The sequence below is a fragment of the Lissotriton vulgaris genome, chromosome 9 (genome assembly GCF_964263255.1).
Source record: "Lissotriton vulgaris chromosome 9, aLisVul1.2, whole genome shotgun sequence".
Lineage (NCBI taxonomy): Eukaryota > Metazoa > Chordata > Amphibia > Caudata > Salamandridae > Lissotriton > Lissotriton vulgaris.
In genome coordinates, this window is record NC_141697.1 from 845,621,298 (window position 1) to 845,644,253 (window position 22,956).

At 44.0% G+C, this 22,956-nt stretch overlaps 1 protein-coding gene across 1 annotated transcript in view; it reads right to left on the reverse strand.

Moving 5' to 3' along the window:
• LOC147692351 (solute carrier family 22 member 6-B-like) overlaps nt 1–22,956 on the reverse strand; it is a 539,129-nt gene that overhangs the window by 509,184 nt on the left and 6,989 nt on the right. The window lies entirely within an intron of this gene.

Consider the following 22,956-nt stretch of genomic DNA (forward strand, 5'->3'; position numbering starts at 1 on the left):
AAACCATGCAAAACACAGGACCCCGTTACTTTGTAAACCGTTTCAAGCGCTATAACCCTTCGCGTTGCTTGAGATCCTCTGGGACTAACCTGGTTCAAATTCCCAGATTTAAATATAAGACCAGAGGAGGAAAATCCTTCAATGTTCTGGCAGCTAAAGCCTGGAACACTCTACCCGCCGACCTTAGAGCCATAGACAATGAGAACAATTTCAGAAAACTCCTCAAGACATGGGTCTACAAATTACCAGACTCCTCTGTCCTGGCTGCCATTTAGTTCTCTCTTCCATTCATTCCACTTTCCCAGCTATTTCTCTGCAGCTTGCCCAGCGCCATGATGCTCCCTTGGGAGCGAACGCTTGCGCTTTACAAATGACCATAAATATCAAATATCAAATAGGATTTGTTAGGATTCAATATGTACTAAAATAGAGGAGTTGATGGTGGCTGAGACAGGGTGTTCTGAGCTAAGAAGTGGTTGCTGGATTCTGATTTCGAAGCTAGGTGAGGGGTTGGTGTTAGTGTTGTCAAGGCAGGAGTGAAAAAGAAGAAAGTTGAACTGGAACAAAACACTAATAATAAATACAATATGAAGAAATGATAATGACGTAATTTAAATGAAGTTGATAATAATGACAAACTCTTCATTTATTATCATAATGACTATTTATCGGATTGTACCCTAACCCTGATTCTACCCATAAACATAGTGCTATCAGGGTCTTCATTTCCAAAACTGAAAAACGTGCAGGGTCCCACCATTTTTTAGGTCTCGTGCTAGCGTTGCAGTGTACAACACTGCCGCGCAGCGCAAGACATTTTGTAGGGGGTTTCAGAAACTGACCTAGGAATCGCACACGCAGCAGTGTATGCTTTTCCTTTTGGGGCACGCTATTGGGCTTTGCGTGCGTGTTTTTTACAAAGAGAGCATGCAATAGGCCAAAGGCGGGCTGATAGCTCCGCCCATGGCCTATTGGTGTCTATTATGCGCACCAGCCGCCATGTGGTTTCAATTATCGTGCCCTGACATGGGCGCAATAATTGAAACCACAGGTCTCGCTGTGGCGTGCGCTTGCGCACCACTCGTGGGCGTCTTCTTTTTGTGGAGTTGCAGGGGGCCGGGCCCCTCTATATCCAAGACATTGAAGGTGAACTATATCATGGCGAGAGTATTAACTGACAATTTTATTCCACCTTCAGGGCGTTCTAAGTGGCTACTCTCGAGTTCTGGAGAATCCATGGACGCTGATTGCTGTCCAGAAGCGCCCACGTAAAATCCCTGGGGCGCCTACGGATCTTAAAGCCAAAGTTTTAAATATTTCAGAGGCGCATAGGAACAAAGGTCAGATTTGGGAAAGAGAGTACTTGTATTAGTTTAGCATCCCTCTTGTGCCGTGCTTGAAGTGTAAATATAAGAAGAGTAGGTACTCCGTGTCACAGAGTACTGCGGGCCTGGAAGGGATGTACTCTTATTATTATTGTATTTGGCACATGCTAAGCAGTACCTGCACTCCCACTTCACTATGAAAGAAGTACTGGCTCTCAGTACCCACCCAGTTAAAGCCCAGCCCAACAGATTGCACAACCCCTTGCCCGCTCACCACGTGGCAGCTCGTGTTTACTCTTCCTCTCAGACTTAGTTTGATATTCAGTTAATTTGAACAGGTTTACGTGTGAAGGCAGTGCGGCCACCCTGGAGGCTTTCCGGATGAGAATGAAAGGCGGGCCCGTCTCCACACTGGAGCCTGGGCACAGTGCCAGCTCTGCGGGGTCGGGCGGGGACACTGCCAGCATGCGGAGTATGGAGGGCGTCCTTCGGGTTGGGGAGTGGTTTGCTCTGTCTGTAACTGCAGTGAAGTGAAGCGCAACGTAATGCTTATTTCCTCGGTGAGAGGTTACAAGTGAACGTTATATGGGAAAAGGAATTTTCCTGGAGTAAGATATACTTGATTCCCTAAGTTGTTTCCTGTAGAACGTACCCACCTTTATTGATTATTTCATATAAAACCAAACACAGTCCCTATAAAATACTTAATGCAAGTAATTACTTGACGCTGTGTAAATACGCATATCACGGGTGTTACATATTGTGCATTATTTTGCCTGCCTTTATGTAGTATGCAGTAAAATACAAATAAATCTTAAAAGCTGCATGTAGTGACTGCACTAACTTGAAATGTATTAATTCCGTGGCAGTAAAAGTTTTAAGTGCACTGTGCTGCTAACCAATATGAGGTAGATGGAAGTTGTTATGCAAATGTAAAGATCGTGCCGTATACATGTGAAATGAAATGAAAATGAATTTTATAAAGCGCGAATAGCTGCCCTGAGGCGTCCAAGCGCTGTTGTGATGTGCAAGTTATGTTGGTTTGTATAGCCCACTAATCACGGAAAGGGTATTCAGGCACTTGAGCAAGGTGTGTGCTTATATTAAGATCCAGGCTTTCAGCTTCTTGCAGAACTTTAAAAGTGAAGCCGAGGTTCTGATGTGCTAAAGTTAAAGCAGGTTCAGGGGTGCGTCTGTTTAAGAAACTATCAACTGATTTAGTTGGTGAACGAAAATGATCCGAGGCCCTAAAATAAAGGACAAGTCCAAGAGCTACGTCCCTGGATAGCGCCCCCTTTCGAGGGCTCTGAGTAATTACAGAAGAGCCTGGTAGTGACCAGGGGCAGCTGAAGGGTACCCTACCCTTTGCACAGTGGACGGACTGGCCCTCACCCGTCACCCCTTTCCTTAATTTTCCACTGCCTGAATGTCCTTGTCTGCAAACAGGGCGTGCCATCCAAAGTTCCCCGACAGGCCCTTTCTTCAGGGAGATGGAAATTAACATGCCTCTCTTCAAACAGCTGCCAAACATTCCTTTACAACTCTTTAAATTAGCGTGACTCAGCCTTCTTACGAAAGTGCCCAAGGCTGTATGGCCCAAGGACACACTCTCTGGGTAACTTTGCTCCATTAATTAACCCCTCCCAAGGATCAGGGACTATTGCAAGTGTTGAACAACCCGTTTTTTTAACGTTTAGAAATGAGTTTATACTTCTCTGTCATTTATCAGAAAGTGTAAATCAACAAGCGCCATCCTGTCCTAGTTCTTTGCTCAGTCCACAGACAGAATTCATGTTATTAGGAAAGGTAAATAGAGGCTGTCGCTATGAAGAGCAGTCAATCTCTTATCTAATATACTTTGCGACCTCTTTGTCCCTGAACAGGGTATTGGGTTATCAGCTGTGCAAAAAGGAAGTGCTTCAGCACTGACCTGACTTGAAGCCTTTTGTTGAAATACTTTACTTGTTTCCTGTGCTGTTAAATGGTTCTGATATGAACAACATATTTCCACCTTAAAAGTCTTCTATCAATGTAGATTGCAGAAAGTCCACCGTTCTAAGAAACTGCCTCTGTTTTAGGAGTCTAAATAGCTAATGGAATTTTCATTTTGTCCCAAAAAAGTTGCATATGCTGAATATTGAGGCAGAAATTTCATGGCAGGCTTTGTGTAGCTGTGCACTCTAAAGTGGGTTTGACGATCTGTGAATTCACTGAAGGTGATCCACCATTTAACAAAAGATACTGCAATGGAGAGTCTTCCGCTGCTGAGAGAGGCTTTGCTCAACAGTGCCTCCCCCAACCATATTGTGATTGTCTGGTGCCTACTTCTAGCTACCCATGAGTAGAGGAGAAGTAGTGATAAGTGTTTATACAGGCCTTAGTATCTCTACTCCTTGGTGGTGATGCTGCTCGCTGCCTCTCCTGTAAATGTCCAACTAGTCCTCTGTGGAACATCTGTGTGCACGTGCTTCAGTGCCGTCACCCTGGAGACACTGAAGGATGGTTGCTGTCCTGTTTGACATTGTGAACATGGTGGCTGCAGGACATGCCGGTTTCCTTGCATGCTGGATGTGTGGGGATGGGTTCTGCCCATCTGATCCACTTGAATTTTTCGCTTTGTGTTCACCTGATTTTTTTGACCTTTTTACTCTGGGCGAGTCTCACAACAGTAGAACAGAACAAACAGGTGAATGAGAGTTAGTTGTGCTGGGAAGAAATATTAGTAATGTAACACAAAATCTGGTTAGCTCTAAGGATAAGGTCCTGGTCACCCACCCAGAACCAAAAAATGTGACCAAGAGACAGGTCACAAATGTAAACTTGAAAGAATGAACAGATATCCTGAGCTAGAAATTAATCAATATCAGAGTCCAAGTATTAAATCCAAAAAGTCAGAGTATCTTCGTTTTATCTTCATTTATTTTCCATTCCTAGGTAAATCCAATCTTCACCAAGAAGCATACAATAGCCTCTGCCAACACGTGTTTCGTCTTGGTCTGGTGGTGACCAAATGACTTCGTCAGGGCATATGGCTAGAATAGTTCGTAATGAAGTTCTAAGAGGTGTGCCTTAATCCGGCGTACAACAACCGTTGTTGTACGCCGCCTGCATCGGGAAACTTTGTGGACACTGCTCTGTACTCGGAGGACACGAGTGAACCACAAATACTCTTCGGGATTATCTTGTAGTGTAGTTCCTAGTTTCCCACTAGGCCCTGCGCATTGGAATAACATAAACAGTAGTATCGACGTAGAAGTGCGGATCTTCCAGGCCTCTACTGACTATGCTAAACTTAATTGTGTTTGTTACCAACTAGCTCAGAGGTCACTGGAAACTTTCTTCTCTGTATAGGAAGTGATCAGCTTCCCTGGCACAGACAAGAAGGGATTCAGTTTTCCAACAACCGTGCAACATGACAACTTTGCTCCTCAGATCAAGAGTCGATCTCTAGGGTCGTGTGAAACAATAGACAGGTATTTCACTCAGTCAGTTCTAGTGCAGTTTACTTTCACGATATGTATAGAATAGAGACGGGCGTTTGTCAATAAAGGGTTAACATTTATTGAACAGTCTTTCTTCTCGTACAAGAGAAATGAATTGCCACAATTGCAAGACTTGTTATTATAAAAAGTACGTACAGTAAGATAAGTATTGCAAAATAATACTGTAAAAGCATTGATATGGTTTCTTAGCCATACAATGGTTTAAAATGAATAAAACATATATACAGTCTAAAGTGGCTAAAATACTCAACTGGTGCTTCTAACTAAGCCTACCCCAGTGTGCCTGACCTAAGCCTAACACGTGGAAGGGGAGTAAGTAAGTAGCTTTAAGTTAAGTTGGTTTTGCCAAGGTTTGCTTCAAGAATTCTCTTCTAAGGGTTTAGTCAACACCATACCTCTGAATAGAGGTCTGGTATCTCCTTCAGGGGGAACTCGGTATCCCAGTCACCCGCAAGGGTAGACCAGAAACGCTGGAGCTGGATTTCTCTGCAGGAGAAAGGCAGCGTCTCTCTTCAGCGCGTCGAGGAGGAGGCGGGGGGACAGCGTCCGCGGGCAGCTGGAATCTGCTGGGCTCTTCGCAGAGGGACAGCTGTTCAGCTCCTAAGCTCACCACACCATCGTTCGCGCTTTGGCAGCGATAATGGTATCAGTAGCTTCACCACCAGCAATGGGACAGCAGCAGCATCAGCTGCATACAGCATACAACAGCAATGGGACACCAGCAATTGCTTAAGGCAACGTTGGTAGTATTTATACCTGAAAGGTGCCTGGTTTGACGCAAGTTTGCTGGACATAAGACGTCAATTAAAGATGTCACTAGGAAGTGATAGCTGTCAGTTGCTCATTAGAGTTCCATTACTAATCAAAACACAGCAAGCGGGGATTTCCAGGTTTGCTGAGTTTTTATCTTGTTGAAGAACTCGGAGTGTTAATCTAGGAATATCAGATAGTGACTTCTGCTCTGTCATTGCACTAATTGGTTGCAAAGGAAGTGGCAGAGAGAGCTATCCTGGAATGTGGCTCTGTTCGTGTGAGGCCAGAGATGACTTTCTGAATATCGCACTTGAACGGTTGAACGGTTATGCCAATATAGGGAATAAATGGATTTATTGCCGAATAGGGGCATAAGGTCACAGTATCGATCAGGAACCTAGATAAACACGCAACACCCACTCCACGGCTTCATGTCCATCAAATTACTAAAACTAGAGCAATAAGATGCATGTGTAACATTGCCCACCCCAAAATACATATATGCATTTGAAATAGGCGTATCTGTAATATGTGAAACTTGTAGGTACTGTATGTTTTTGAAGCATAGAAATCATTCAAAAATTATAGCATATGCAATGAATGAACGATTATGCAAAAAGAATTACACATGAAATATCTCTGAAACAGAAGAAGGGCGAGATAAATCATCACATATAAATGCATTGCAATAACATGTGCTAGAGGCTGATGTAAGTTATTATGTCACTAGATGTGTGTAGGAATAGAAGTTTGAACTTCTGTTCTCTAAGAATAGTTTTTACTTTAAGCAAAGAATTTTTCGTGCCAAAAAAAGGTGTCAATATTAAAAAATGTTCAATTCAAAAGAATTATTGCTTGAACGGGGAATTAGAGTTCCAACGCTTTTAGCTGTTTTTGTTGTTAAAAACTGAAGGCCGAATTCAGAGTTCATGGGAACGCAGTGTGTCGGAATGCTTCTCTAAAGTTATTGTTTCTGTTCGGGTGAGAACATCATATCAGACAAGCTCTCAAAAAATTGGACTACAAAATCAGGTGACAGTTCGACCAAGTCTGATAGTGCTGTAACTTTGCAGGTGTGAGAATGATTGCTGTCATCAAGGGCAGGATCAGCAATGCTCACGGATCGTTGTACCTGGATGATGTTGCTGTTGTCACTCGCTCCACTGTTACCACTTGGTCGTAGTACAGGAGTCTCCACGAATGCCGTCATCAGGATTGGTAGCCGCTGGGAACAACACAATGCGTGAGCCTTTATCGGACTGAGCAAAATATCGACGTCCATTGGTACTGCTGAAGGAAGTGCAAGACAGATGTCCAACACGCATTCATCTCCGCAAAGCATACATCGTAGCACAGGTAAGATGCAATGTTGCCATATAGGTCTGAATGAAAGGAACCAGGTCATGTTAAGATCCCTCAGCCTGGCCAATCCAAGGACTTTAGTTATTCTGTCCCGGTAGCGCATTGCTAGGATTGTCTCTTCCATTCCCATGGGAGCTATGTCTGAGTTTCGGCTTGCCATAACGAAGCAGGAGGGTCAAAAATAAAATCCCTGCAACGAGTCCCAAAAATAGTGGTATGCTGCCAAAAACAGAGTGGACAAAATTAGGAACGATTCCCAGAATTGCTTGAAAAGGTGTTAGCAGTCCCGTAAAAATCGTCTTAAATATGCCTGGGATGCCTGTAGCACTAGACATGTTAAGGAGTTGGCTAAGCATTTCTACGAAATGCACAGGGCAATTTTTTGATAAAAGTTCATGAACTTCAGTAGCTGTCCTTGCAACTAGAAGATCATACGTCTCTTTTGATGACGTTATGGGCACTGTTGTCTGCAAAAGCACAGACTTCATTTTGCTTAAAGTATAAATTCGTATAGAATAGAGATTCAGACGAGGCCAGATGGGAGTCGCCATGTCTCCAGGCTCAATCGGAAACAATGCTTGCATACAGCATTTGACCATGGATGTTACGCTTACTAGATAACTTTTCCCTGGAACAAGGCCACAACATCTGTGATCCGTTCTAAGAATGTAACTCCCGTTTGCAAGTTGCATAAAGAAGGGCTCTATCTGAGTTGCAGGTGTGGCAAGCTGGTGGCATGAAAGGTTGTTAGAATTTCCATCACAAGCTCCGTGTAAATTAATACCCTGGCACAAAGGTATACCGCTTAGTGAACATTTACAGTTTTCACCACTAAGAAATACATTTTTGTCGCTGTCACTGTAGCATGAATGTGTATATGGTAATTTCCATTCTGATTTCACATAACCTTTACCCAATCATTCATACTGGCCAGTAGGTATGTATTCAAGGCATTTTTTAAATTGGAAAGTAGTTATCGGAATAGTGATAATTCCGTGTATTATCCATTCAATGACAGGACTCTCTGACATTGTCAATGGTAATCTTTTAAGTTTTTCGATGCTCAGGATTGTATAGTCTGCTCCTTTCTGTGCCAAACTGATCTGTTTATCAGTAAGGTTAAAACTGGAAAACAATGACGTTGTGTTGATTAAACGCCAAGGCACATAGCCTGAACGAAGATTTTGCAGCGTCCAGCCTAATTGTACAATAGAACGTAATTGAGATTGGCCATGTTGTAACATTAGCAAATCCCTTTCTATTATGTCAAAGGCAGAAGATACAATATTGTCCAATGAATATATTCTGGAGGACAGCGTCATTAACCCATTGTCCACTACAGAAAGTGATTTTTCCAAATTAATACGATCAATTACTCGTATTTTTTCTGCTGTTTCAATTTGTGTGACTTTCCAAGCCTCGTTGTAAGCAGCATAGATACTGGTCGCTATGAAACGCTTTTGACGCTGTTTGCGTGGTCCAAGAATGAAATCGCGCAAATCAGCACCATCTTTTAGTAAAGACAAGTGTTGCTTAATTTCAGCCAGTGTGGATGATGTTAGCCATTCAAGGCAGAGTTTCCCTACACTGTATGTTGTTACTATCCCTGGATGTTGGGAGTATCTTTGGTCTAGTCTGGTCAATTTTAACCCCTGTGTTTTGTTCAGGAATCTATCTTGACAGTTGTTTGTGTCAATAGGCCAGATTAACCACTTTTTCCAATCAGGATGTGTTCTGTTAAAATGTAAAATTTGTGATACGTCTTACTCAATATCTGCAGTTGCATTTTCAGGTATTGGCTTTGGAATAGACGGTTTTTTTAAGTCTTTGATCTTAGCTAAGCCAAGACAGGATGTTTGGTGAATTGTGCCATTTAAAAACATCATTTGTTCTGGTATCATGCAGGTTCTGAATAGTGCTTCTAAGCCTTGTACCTGACAATCTGTTGTACCCAGATTGTTTTTGTTTCAATGTTATTTTTCCAATAATCAAAACCAAATGTCATCATTTTTTCATAAAATGCCTCAGAATATATCAATTTAGAATCACTGGTGTTAAACCCTGAGAAGTACTTGAATTTCTCATAGAATGTTTTAGAACTACTTTTTGGTGGTGTAGCACAATGTTCCCATTGATTATACTTAAAAACATTTCTAGGCTGTGCAGATTTATGCAAGTAATGGTCGCCATAATGGGTAAAACAAAACATTTGTTCATAACTAGACAAACCTTGTAAATAATCATGATCTGTAAATCTAGCTGACATTACTAAATCTGACATCATATTATTATTACTTTCAAAGTCCCAATCATCAGAGAATGTACTAGGTTTTACAAAGTCACTTAAGGATACCTTCAGTTGATGAGGATACTTCAGGATTTCGACCGGACCATAGATCTCATAGTCTGTTTTCTCCCATACTACCCCACCAGGTATTGGAATTGCTGTGACATTTACTGTTGACAGTTCTCTTTTCTTCACGTGCGATGATCTGTGTGGTTTGAGGACTAAGTTGATGTTCTGACTTGCTGTGTCCATTCAATTGTAATAAACTTTCCTAAAATTAAAACTAAAATTAGGCATAGTAGGAGTATGAATACCCCTGAAATAATCCAATGCTCAATCAACGGTGAATCCAGATATAATTCTTTGATTTGTTGAAAGAGTTCCCTTGTAGTTTCATTAGAATACTTTTTTGTTTCTGGCATCACTTCGGGGTCGTTTTGATCTTCAGAGAAGTTGTCGAAGTTGATGAAATAACCAGAGGCAGTTCTGTCAATTGTTGGAATTGGATTCTCAATTTGACTTTCGGTAGCAGATTCTGATGCTACATTAATGTAGACTGGTGTTTCTTGACGAACTGTTTCAATCTGTGTTTCAAGAGGCACGAGATCCATGGCATTATTGCATAGTCCTTCTCTGTGCACTGCAGGCTGATCGAATGTGATTAGTCTTTCAGTTTGAACCTCTTGGATTGTTGCAAGTTTGGGTATTCTGTTGTTTCTTGGGAGTCCACTGGGCCTACTGTTGATTATAGGCCACATGCTTGTGGTTTTACCAGATCGATAGACACGACTCTGTTCTCCTTTTTACCAGCAAGGGGCGGTAGTACTACTGATATTGTTCCGGTGACTGCCAAGACACGTACTGCTTTTCTGTAAGAAGGCCCAAATTCCTTCTTCACCGCGATCTTCTCTCTGACTAGATCCCCAATCTTTGGAATCCAGACAGGCCTTGCTGTGGCTGTTGCTGGTGGTGCCTCGTCAGTGGTATCTGGCTGTTGCTTTAACTTTATGTAGCTTAAGGATTTTCTTGTTTCATTCAGTTCCTGTAAAACAGCCAAACGATCCTTTACATCAAAGTGCGTTGTTTCTTCTTGTACCACTGACATCTGACTGTCGAGGTCCTGAATACGCATTCTAATTCCGAACAATAGTTCGTATGGGCTGAAACCTTTTAGAGAATTTCTTGGCAAGTTATTAGGACTAGTCTGGACACTTATTAAATGTTTGACCCACCCAGCGCCTGAACCTAATACCTTCGCTGTTATAGATCGCTTTATGTCCCGGTTTTTTCTTTCTACCACACTATTCCCTTCGGGGTGCGACGGACAAGAATACCGCAACCCAATTCCCATGCTGGCCATGGCCTCCTTATAAGCTCGAGAGCTAAAAGCAGGACCCTGGTCAGAATGGAACGTGGTAATTGCGTATGTGCCGATAAAGACTCGCAGATCTTTTATAACCGTTCTAGCGTCAGCCGAGTGCTGGGGGCCTCATTTTTTAAGTGCTTTTTGTCTTAATGGTGTACACTGGGATGCGCTTCTCTTCTTTGATTGCGCAGATAGACCGCCTTATGCTGTCTATCAGGGATCCTGAAACTACACTGGCCGGTTCATTACTGCGATCTCTGTTGCAGTCTTCACAATTTTGAGCAAAGCATTGAATATCTATGCTCATTCCTGGCCACCAGTACTCTGATTGTAATTCTTTCAGAGAGTCTTTGATTCTTTGGTGTCTCAGACCCAACCCCATGTGTGCTTCCAGTAAGAGGAAGCCCCTCCTGCTCCTGTTTGGAATCACTCTATCCCCCACTCCAGGGATTCGAGCAACGGAACGGAGTTTGCATCGATTACGTATGCATAATTGAGTGGATAATTCACGGGTAGTGCTGCACAGTCGCCTTTTAAGGACGTTTTTACTGCCAGCATGGTTTCCCCGTCAATGTATTTTTCTGTACGCTTTTTTGTGGCTACGGAAGCCTGTTTAGTTGCTTCCGCGGAGGCTGTATTAGCCAATGAATTCCCTGCAACGTGAACGCCATCACGTTGAAGACCCTGTGCGTGTACCACGTGAGTCTTTTGTAGTTCTTTCTGTAAAAGAGCTACCTGGTTCCAGAGCAATTTATGCTTTATTGTGGCACCTGTGTCATCTTTGTAATCGTTTTCAATCCAGCTCTGCAATTTATTATTGTAAGAGTTGACGCAAAAATGAGAATCGCACACGATAAGTGTCGGGAATTCACGTTCTGCATTTTCAAGCGCCATCTTTAAGGATCTGATTTCAGTTCTCTGAACCGAACAGTTTCTTACAGATTCAGTTTTTGTTACTTTCGGTCTGAATTTACCGCACAGCCAACGACCTTTAATAATCGCACATGCTGCATTGTAGGATTTGCTCTCTACATTGAAATGCTGTACAAAACTATCTGTATAGATTATACAGGCGTACTGTGGGAGAGGCAGAAGTTCGATTGGCAGAGGATATTCTTCTTCATATTCTAAATCATTCAGTTCTTCGAATTGCGGGCGAAATAGTATTTCCCATCTTCCGCTCCTAGAGAATCTATGCACTGTATCCATTTTGGATCCAGTGACACTGTAGGCAGGTTTACTGGGCTGAATAGCGCCTCGAAGGCGGATTCCGCTGTGAGGATATTAATCCTTTTGCCTTGTGCTAGTTCTCGTTCATTTGCTAATGCAATTTGCACTGCTTTCACAGTTCTTTCTGTGGGACTGAATGTTTTCTCCGCTTGTGTGTACAAGTGAGTTTTAATTGAAATTGGTACCTTTTCTCCCTCATTAGAGGTTAGGTACGAGAATCCGCATCTTCCTGGGATGACTCGGATTACAAGATCGCGTGTGTTGTCACGTGTATCTAATTTTGTTTTTGCTAACATGTCTGTTTGCAGTGATCTCAAAATTTCTGTGTGTTTTTGAGTCCAATTGATTTGTTTAAAATCAGGTTTAATTAGTTCGTAGAGAGGTTTAACCCTCTCTGCGTAATTTAGAATGTAAGTTCTTCCGAAATTCAGAAAACCTAGTATGGATTGTAAATTCTTCAGCGTTTTTGGAGCTTGGAGTACAGCGCACTTCTCTAAGAAGTTGTCCGCTAGGCTTTTTCCTTCACTTGATAATTCATATCCTAAAAATAATACTGTCAGATGGGCAATTCGAGACTTTTTAAAGTTGAATTTGTAACCCTCTGCTGCGAACCCAAGTATAATGGTGTTCACTCTTTTCAAGTGAGTATCCAAGTCGTCATCTGTGAGATAGATATCATCTACGTAAGATAATGCCTCATCATCATATATTTGTAGTAACTCTGTTACTCTAGCTGAGAATAGTCCTGGGCTGTTCTTGAACCCCTGTGGGAGTCGACAGAATTTTTTCTGTGACCCAAATGCTGAGAAAGCGGTCAAATATCTGCTTTCTGGAGCAATGTTTTGACAAAAGAAACCATTAGAAATGTCTAATGTTGTTTTATATTTTTTCCTAACTATATTATTCATTAGGGCTGCACTATGCGAATTTTGTACTGCAAATGTTTTGCAACATGAGTTTAGATGTCTGTAGTCCAAAACTAGACGATATGAATTGTCTGGCTTGGAGACAGGAAACAAAGGATTGTTCATTTGAGTGGTGCATGTTTCAATCACCCCCTGGTATTCAAGTTGATCTAAGATCTCCCTGACTTGTTTTTTAGCTTCTTGCTTTATGGGATACTGCCGTTGGGCAGTTGGTTCACTTTTTAACTGGATTTTGTGAGGAGGTGAGTCCTCATCCCATCCTACATGATGTTTATATAATGCAGGTGCCTGGGCTACTGCCCATTTCCTTGCAAAAGTATATTTTTTGTGAATCGGAATGTGATTCGAGAAGGCAGGCATAATCATTTCTTCGCCACGAGGGCACTCCCTGACAAACTCCGGGGGCCAATCTTTTTCAGCTAACAGAATATCGTAGCCTTTTGAGAGTTTATCCCAAAATAGACCCCTAATTTTCCTAGTCTTATCACCCTCTATACGCAATGTTATTTCGTATATTTAATGGGGCTCGCTAAGTCTGGTGTCGGCAGTTTCAACCTGAATGTATTCATTCGTGTTCACTGTCTCCAGATGACTCATCAGGATCTTGCGGGCTATACTGATTTCTGCTGCACTGTCTAACATTGTCAATGCCCACTCCCCGTTTTTCAACTGTGTCCTCAGTATTCTCGGCATGTTCGATTACTCTAATACTAGCTACCTTCTTTTTTGGAAATTGTGATTTCTTATTTTGAGCAGGTTCCTTGTCTTTGGACTTGGTGTGCTCTCCTGGGTCTGACCGTCCTCTTCTTTCCGATTTCTGCGAAAAAGATCGAGAGGGACGTGTATCAATACTTTGATATCTATCAGGCTTCTTTAAATTATCCCTATTTCTAAGGTTATATCTTTTCTCAGAGGGTTCCCGCTGGGGAGACTGGTGTTCTCGAGTCGGAGTTCTTTCCCTTGTCGAGGAGACCTTCCTCTGGATTGGAAAACTTTTTCTTTGGGACTGGACTGTTTATTTCCATCCCAGCTCTTTTTAGGAGTGTTTGAATTATTTTTAATAAATAATTTTTCAGGATTTTCGAGCAGTTGGGGCTTAACTGGTTTTCCACCCAAGCTGTCTCTACCTAATTCTTCATAGCATTTTTCTATGATTTTTGCAAGCTCTATTGGTTGATTTGTTATATCTGTTTCCCTCAACTTCTGGCGGATCGCCACAGATGCTGCTTCTCCTTTTATGTTGGCTAATAATATAGCCGAGACCTGCTTGAAGTCTTTCAGTAATTTCATACCAAGAGTTAAAGCGGGTTCTGGACCGTATTCATTCTGAATCTGTTCTAGCACTTCTGGTATTACCGCCATTGACGGAACACCGTGTGTTTTTGTGTAAATGGAAGCAAAGACTGTACCCCAAGTGTCACAGTCCTCCACGTACGGTGCGACCCCCATAGGAAGGCAGATGGTCAAGATTCTGTGTTTCTCTATAGGGGTAGTATTAGGAAATACTGCCTCTATTTGAGTGATTTTCTGCGCTAACCAGAAAGGAATTTGTTCCCGTTTTACGAGTGTTTTACCAAGACATGATTGTATGTTCTGTGGTGTAATTTTATTTGTATTCCCCTGATGAGGGGTCAGCTGTGGTACATTAACAGCTGGTTGGACTGTTGCAGTCCGCATTACATATTGGACTAATTGCCTATGTATTTTAATTAGTGTTTTTAGCTGTACTAACAGCTCTTCTCTAGACATTTTTACAATGTCCGGATGTGGTGTGTAGCCGGCTAGAACCGGCCACGTTGCTCCTGGTCTACCTAGTGGACCGAGCCTAGTTATGTGATCATTGTGTTTTAGGGCGCCATGAAACCAGAGCAGGTGCTTCTTGGAATTTTAGTGGAATTTCAATCTCCTCGAAAGGAGCGTACTCTTCCGGAGGTTCCTCTATTTTGTAATAGTGAAACTCTTTTGTTCTAGCGTTTGCCGCTGGAAAGTTTATCCATGAATAGAATACCTCTGTCTGCCGATATTCGCTAGCCTCTATCACGAAAATTACTGTACCACCTTGTGGTGTCAGTCCGTTTTCTATAAGTTTTAACGTTATAGATTTTCTTAAGTGTGCCGGGATGATTATTGCACCCGGTACAGTATCGTCAGAATCCTGCTGAGTCGCATTTACTGCACCCCCAGTCGTTCCGTTGTTTTCTACTGACATTCTATAAATGCAGGTTTTGCAGAGTAGGTCTCCAAGGAGACAAAGATTAGGTGCACAATATTTTGGAACACTGTATCCTTCAACGTTGAATAAACCAGAGCTTTACATAGGAATCTCTTCCTACTAAGGTCGGGCGGATTTTAACCTTTCACCCACTCCAGACGTCTATTGGAGTATTTACGGGAGAAAGGGGTCTGTTTGAAATATGCACGACTGAGTTACTCAAACGTCTTGCGTTAGTTTATCGCCTTACCAAACGTTTGGGCGCCATGTAGTGTAGTTCCTAGTTTCCCACTAGGCCCTGCGCATTGGAATAACATAAACAGTAGTATCGACGTAGAAGTGCGGATCTTCCAGGCCTCTACTGACTATGATAAACTTAATTGGGTTTGTTACCAACTAGCTCAGAGGTCACTGGAAACTTTCTTCTCTGTATAGGAAGTGATCAGCTTCCCTGGCACAGACAAGAAGGGATTCAGTTTTCCAACAACCGTGCAACATGGCAACTTTGCTCCTCAGATCAAGAGTCGATCTCTAGGGTCGTGTGAAACAATAGACAGGTATTTCACTCAGTCAGTTCTAGTGCAGTTTACTTTCACGATATGTAGAGAATAGAGGGACGGGCGTTTGTCAATAAAGGGTTAACATTTATTGAACAGTCTTTCTTCTTGTACAAGAGAAATGAATTGCCACAATTGCAAGACTTGTTATTATAAAAAGTACGTACAGTAAGATAAGTATTGCGAAATAATACTGTAAAAGCATTGATATGGGTTCTTAGCCATACAATGGTTTAAAATGAATAAAACATATATACAGTCATATATACATTAGGCTAAAATACTCAACTGGTGCTTCTAACTAAGCCTACCCCAGTGTGCCTGACCTAAGCCTAACACGTGGAAGGGGAGTAAGTAAGTAGCTTTAAGTTAAGTTGGTTTTGCCAAGGTTTGCTTCAATAATTCTCTTCTAAGGGTTTAGTCAACACCATACCTCTGAATAGAATGATGGAGGTCTGGTATCTCCTTCAGGGGGAACTCGGTATCCCAGTCACCCGCAAGGGTAGACCAGAAACGCTGGAGCTGGATTTCTCTGCAGGAGAAAGGCAGCGTCTCTCTTCAGCGCGTCGAGGAGGAGGCGGGGGGACAGCGTCCGCGGGCAGCTGGAATCTGCTGGGCTCTTCGCAGAGGGACGGCTGTTCAGCTCCTAAGCTCACCACACCATCGTTCGCGCTTTGGCAGCGATAATGGTATCAGTAGCTTCACCACCAGCAACGGGACAGCAGCAGCATCAGCGTACTGCATACAGCATACAACAGCAATGGGACACCAGCAATTGCTTAAGGCAACGTTGGTAGTATTTATATCTGAAAGGTGCCTGGTTTGACGCAAGTTTGCTGGACATAAGACGTCAATTAAAGATGTCACTAGGAAGTGATAGCTATCAGTTGCTCATTAGAGTTCCATTACTAATCAAAACACAGCAAGCGGGGATTTCCAGGTTTGCTGAGTTTTTACCTTGTTGAAGAACTCGGAGTGTTAATCTAGGAATATCAGATAGTGACTTCTGCTCTGTCATTGCACTAATTGGTTGCAAAGGAAGTGGCAGAGAGAGCTATCCTGGAATGTGGCTCTGTTCGTGTGAGGCCAGAGATGACTTTCTGAATATCGCACTTGAACGGTAATGCCAATATAGGGAATAAATGGATTTATTGCCGAATAGGGGCATAAGGTCACAGTATCGATCAGGAACCTAGATAAACACGCAACAATCTATGAACTGACCTATATGATACGGGTTGGGTTTATACTCTTCTCATAACCCCAAAGGATTGAACTTATGGATTTTGTTATTTATTGATACCTTTGGAGAATACTTTGGATATCGTGGAACATCTTGGAAATAACATATGAGTGGATGCTGTGAATGGATTAAGGCACACCTCTTAGAACTTCATTACGAACTATTCTAGCCATATGCCCTGACGAAGTCATTTGGTCACCAGACCAAGACGAAACACGTGTTGGCAGCGGCTATTGTATGCTTTCTTGGTGAAGATTGGATTTACCTAGGAATGGAAAATAAATGAAGATAAAACGAAGATACTCTGACTTTTTGGATTTAATACTTGGACTCTGATATTGATGAATTTCTAGCTCAGGATATCTGTTCATTCTTTCGAGTCTCACAACAGGTGACCCACCCACAGTAAACACACAATAAGTGGACTAGGCATGTCTGCCAATAGTGTCAGCTTTTTAGGTTTCGCCTAGCGATGCAGCGCGTGCGCTGTTTGCCTTGGAGAGACCTATTGTTGTCGGTTTGGTGGGCGAAGGGGCACTGGATATGTGCACTTGCCTGGACAGCCAATGTGCACGTGCACAGCATCTCCTCTATGGCGATGTTAGCTTTCACACGCTCCCACCTCGCTCTCACTTTCATGCGCTTGATTTAGCTTTCACTTTCACTGCGGCGCTGACTTCACACAAGGCAGACACATACATTTCAGAGCTGAAGCATATCAAAATCTTTTTTCACCACGCGATGTAACTTTTCTCTGCTGCTTCTGTTCACGCAGCATGACAGGGTACACTGTCCACACTTCTGCTGGTCACACTACCTCCTGAGATGCATTGTTCATTACCATCCTCATCTCCACACCATCCAGTTACTTTATACCTAAAATGGTGTCCGCTTGCACTGCACAGTAAGTTAATAGTGTTGTACTTTGTTTAATTTGTCCTACTTTTAAGTAAAACATTTTAAATTAATTTACATTAACTTTTAACATAAAAATGTACACAATTCCTTTTAACCTTAATACACTTTTATAAATGTTCCTGTACTTTATTGCACTAATTCAATGGTGGGGCTGGCTACTCATCGGGTATCCGAATTTCCAGTTCCAGTGTGAGGCAATGCAAGTGCAAGGTCGCTGGTGGAGGTCAGCTGAACGGATGTTAATCTGAGAAGCAGATGACCGTGGCTCTCAAGACTATCAGGTAGATTCATCATCGGCCCGTTTTGCGAGTCTGTAATAGCGATTATTAAGGAATCGCTATTACAGACTCGCAAAACGGGAATCATGTACAAATCGCAATTTTGTTTGCGATTCCTACAGCTTCCTTATTTGCGATTAGCTAATTGCTAATCGCAAATAAGGAATAACTCCCCATTCATTCCTATGGGCCTAAAGGCCCATAGGAAAGAATGGGAAGACATATCCATGTGCGAATCGCTATTAGCGATTCGCATTCTGAGTTTGCGATTTCAAGGGTGCAGGGGTGTCCAAAGGTCACCCTGTTGCACCCCTGAAATGATATTAGACGCTGGTGTTACGCACACACATGTCCCAAGGACATGTGTGTGTGTAACATACAACTTAGAAAAATGCACTTAAGTGCATTTTTCTAAGTTTCCACTATTTACCATGAGGTTTGACTTTGCGGTAAATAGCAGGCCGAAATTGCGAATTTGCAATTTTTAAATGTTTCATGAATTGCATTTAAGGAATCTCAATTAGAGATTCATTAAATGCAATTCCCAATCCCAAAAATGAGTGTTCATGCCCATCACCAGAAGCCACCAGCAGGCATTGAGTATTGGCCAAACCTAGTGAGTGAGAATGAACACCCAGGTGTAGAATTAATATCACTGAATGAAAGTTTGCAAGAAGGTGTGGGGTTACCTCAAATGAGTGAGACTAAGGCATGAGCCTGAGTGAGACTGTGCTCCAAGACTTAAAACTCATAATAAGTGACATTGTTCACATCAAATATGTGACTGCTCGCCACGGTGTTACAATTACATTCAATTAGTAAGAGTGTGGTAATTGAGTGGCTCTCGAAATAAGTGAGCTAGGCTTTGATTCATGAAGTGAAACTAACAGAGAACAGCAGTGAATAAATGAATAACAAGTATTTTTATTATTGTATAATTACTTACAATCATTGCAAATTGTGCATCATTGACATAAAATAACAGTTAAAAAAGGTCCTCTCCACTTTCGTAAATACTGACTTTGTGTAATAAATGAAACCTGATATAGAACAATAATTAAAAACCGGACCTCACACCTCTTGTAAACAAGCATTGGCATAGCCAATAGGTCTCGCATTTGGGACCTTATAAGTGTTTAGCCATGCAACAGTTGTTGTTGTTGTTGTACCAAGGATATTCTGCTGCATAACAAAATACTTATAGGGTCCAAAAAGCGAGACCTATTAGCTATGCCAGTGATTGTTTGTTTTTTGTTGCTGTTTTGTTTAAATTGCCAGATCTACAATAGCTGGACATGGTTTTTGTTAACAGTTCTTTGCATCAAATGAACATGTTTTCATTGCTCTGAATGTTGTTTCCATTCTGGTTGTAGGAAGCAGTCATTCCCGGGGTGTGGGGGTGGCCTAGCTCTGCGCATGTGGCAAAGTTTGCAAGTGAGAAAAAGCCTGGTGCAGTCGCAATTTACAAGTGTGGAGTGAATGAGCCCCAGCCAGCATGACTCACTCACACAGGAGTTCATTCACTGCACCTGCATACTCAGCATGGTTTAAGGAAACTCGACCACTCCCTCCCAGGCATCGAACACATATTTACCAAGAAACTCTGAGAAGAGCCTGCCTGCTGCACAGACGGCTGGTGGTGTGTGTGCCTGGTGAAAGCATGCACTGACGGCTGGTGGTGTGTTTGCCTGAAGCATGCACTGACGGCTGGTGGTGTGTGTGTCTGGTGGAAGCGTGCACTGACAACTGGTGGTGTGTGTGCCTAGTGGAAGCGTGCACTGACGGCTGGTGATGTGTTTGCCTGGTGGAAGTGTGCACTGACAGCTGGTGGTGTGTGTGCCTGGTGAAAGCCTGCACTGACGGCTGGTGGTGCATGTGCCCAGTGAAAGCGCACACCAACGGCTGGTGGCGTGCGTGTGCCTGGTGGAAGCGTGTACTGACGGCTGGTGGTGTGTGCTTGGTGGAAGCGTGCACCGACATCTGGTAGTGTGTGACAGTTGGAAGTGTGTGTGCCTTGTGAAAGTGTACACTGATGACTGGTGGTGTGTGTGCTTGGTGGAAGCGTGCACTGATGGCTAGTGGTGTGTGTGCCTGGTTGAAGCGTGCACCGACAGCTGGTGGTGTGTATGCCTGGTGGAAGCGTGCACTGATGGATGATGGTGTGTGTGCCTGGTGGAAGCATGCAATGATGGCTGTGGTGTGTGTGCCTGGTGGAAGCGTGCACTGACGGCTGGTGGTGCGTGTGCCTGGTGGAAGCGTGCACTAACGGCTGGTGGTGTGTGTGCCTGGTGGAAGCGTGCACTGACTGCTGGTGGTGTGTGTACCTGGTGGAAGTGTGCACTGACAACTGGTGGTGTGTGTGCCTGGTGGAAGCGTGCACTGATGGCTGGTGGTGTGTGTGCCTGGTGGAAGCATGCACTGACGGCTGGTGGTGTGTGTGCCTGGTTGAAGCGTGCACTGATGGCTGGCGGTGTGTGTGCCTTGTGGAAGTGTGCACTGACAACTGGTGGTGTGTGTGCCTGGTGGAAATGTGCACTGACAACTGGTGGTGTGTGTGCCTGATGGAAATGTGCACTGACAACTGGTGGTGTGTGTACCTGGTGGAAGTGTGCACTGACAACTGGTGGTGTGTGTGCCTGGTGGAAGCGTGCACTGATGGCTGGTGGCGTGTGTGCCTGGTGGAAGCATGCACTGACGGCTGGTGGTGTGTGTGCCTGGTTGAAGCGTGCACTGACGGCTGGCCGTGTGTGTGCCTGGTGGAAGCGTGCACTGACAACTGGTGGTGTGTGTGCCTGGTGGAAATGTGCACTGACAACTGGTGGTGTGTGTGCCTGGTGAAAATGTGCACTGACAACTGGTGGTGTGTGTGCCTTGTGGAAGTGTGCACTGATGGCTGGTGGTGTGTGTGCCTGGTGGAAGCATGCACTGATGGCTGGTGGTGTGTGTGCCTGGTTGAAGCGTGCACTGACGGCTGGCGGTGTGTGTGTCTGGTGGAAGCGTGCACTGACAACTGGTGGTGTGTGTGCCTAGTGGAAGCGTGCACTGACCGCTGGTGGTGTGTGTGCCTGGTGGAAGCATGCACTGATGGCTGTTGGTGTGTGTGCCTGAAGGAAGCGTGCACTGACGGCAGGTGATGTGTGTGCCTGGTTGAAGCGTGCACTGACGGCTGGCGGTGTGTTTGCCTGGTGGCAGCGTGCACTGGAGACTGATGGTGTGTATGCCTAGTGGAAGCAGGAGCATTCACAGCGATAGAAGACACAAATGAAACTGACGAAGAGGAGGGGGAGAAGGGAGGGGGAGTGCGAGCAGAGGAGCATTATTCACAGCTAGAAGACACAAATGAAGCTGACCAGTAGGGGGGGAAAGGGAGGGGGTAGTGCAAGCTGAGTGGGAGTAAAATTGGAAAAATACATGGTGAAATGTCCATTTTTCATCCTAAACAAATCAGAAGTCCCTTCCCACTTCCCTTTTCTTAGAAATAAGTCTCCCGTTAGAGCCCATCTGATGACTCTGTCAGTTTTGGCTGCATTGTCTTTAGTCTGTCCAGTGCACCCCACTTACTTCCGGTGACGTGATCTTGTACTTCCTGTTCTGAAGGAGTGGGTTCGCTCATGAACAAGTCAGCAGCACCAGGCCCTTTGAAAGTTCTAATGTTTCGTGCATTTTGGAAGATCGCGCGCATATATATCAAATACATACTGTGTGGCTAGGGTACAGGGCTACTCCCTGGAGACTGCAGACAGCATTCACTAATGTGTACAGGGGTGAAGGTGCTATCTCTCTCGCACATTCCATGGTACAAGGTAGAGTTTGTCCAGGCAGTGAGTGGACCGTGCGGCGGCCTCCTCCCAGAGGTAAAAGTATGTTGGTCTCCACGCAGAAAAGTCTAACCGAATTACAATCATGCTATCGACCCCGGAAGGTGAAAAGGCCCTGCTTCCCCACCAGTTCGTGAATAGAGCTCGAGACTCGATTGTTGCACCTGAGCAGTTGCTGAAATCGAGATACTTTTTGTTTACATCCAGTTGTTAATCCGCCCCAGAGATTCCCTCGTGATGCTCTAATGCCTGACTCAGGGAAGGGCTGGCTGCGTCCTTGGTGCTGCGGCTGATGGATGCTAACTCTTAGCGCACACTGCAGTCTCCAGCTCAGCGCAGATGGCGCCTGGTGAGCCCTGGAGGTAGTGTGAGTGTGAAGTGCGGCTCTGGGTACGCCTTAATGGTGAATGAGCTGTACTGCTGCACTCTGCATTAATGACCCTAAAAGCGCGGAATGCTTGGCTCTTAGAAACTGCAGAGCTGGCCGGCCGCTGCAGTGAGAAGGCACCTCGTGCATGGCTGGAAACTGACAGCACGCCTCCCCAGCTGCGGGTCCTGGAAGCTTCCCTCACAGAGAGGACAAGTGCAGTGCAGGCAGTCAGTGTTAAGACACGGCCCCACAGCCATTAAAGTGAAAGTGGCCAGATGGCTCCCGGAGCAGCAGCCAGCGGGAAGAGCTGGGTGCGCTCTGTGGTGGGAGAGGGGTAGGAGCATTCAAAAGGAAAGCCTTGATCCAGCCATGTGTGGAATGCAGAAAGCCATATGGCGGCTGCCCACGTGCACGAATGCGTGGACCGCAAGCTGGTGGCCAGCAAAGCTTGTGCAAGCACTTTGAAATGCCCCTAACTAAATGTCCCGCAGGGCAACGCATGCGCTGACTCAGCGAGACCTAAAAATGGCTTTCTGCAAAAATGCAACATACTACATGCCCCTCTTCTGCCTTTCCTATAAATTTCACATCAGCGGCCTAAAATGACAGTTGAAAAACAGAGCCCTCACCTTATATTAACAATAACTTTCTGCAAAAATGCAACGTGTTAAATGCCCTCACTCCGGTCTTCAAATGTGACCCCATTTTTCGAGAGAAGTTTCTGCTGTTGAAACCCCACTTATACCAGCGACGATCCTGACTTGAGGGAAACCAGTCAAAATCAACAATGTAAAAATGTGACCTATTC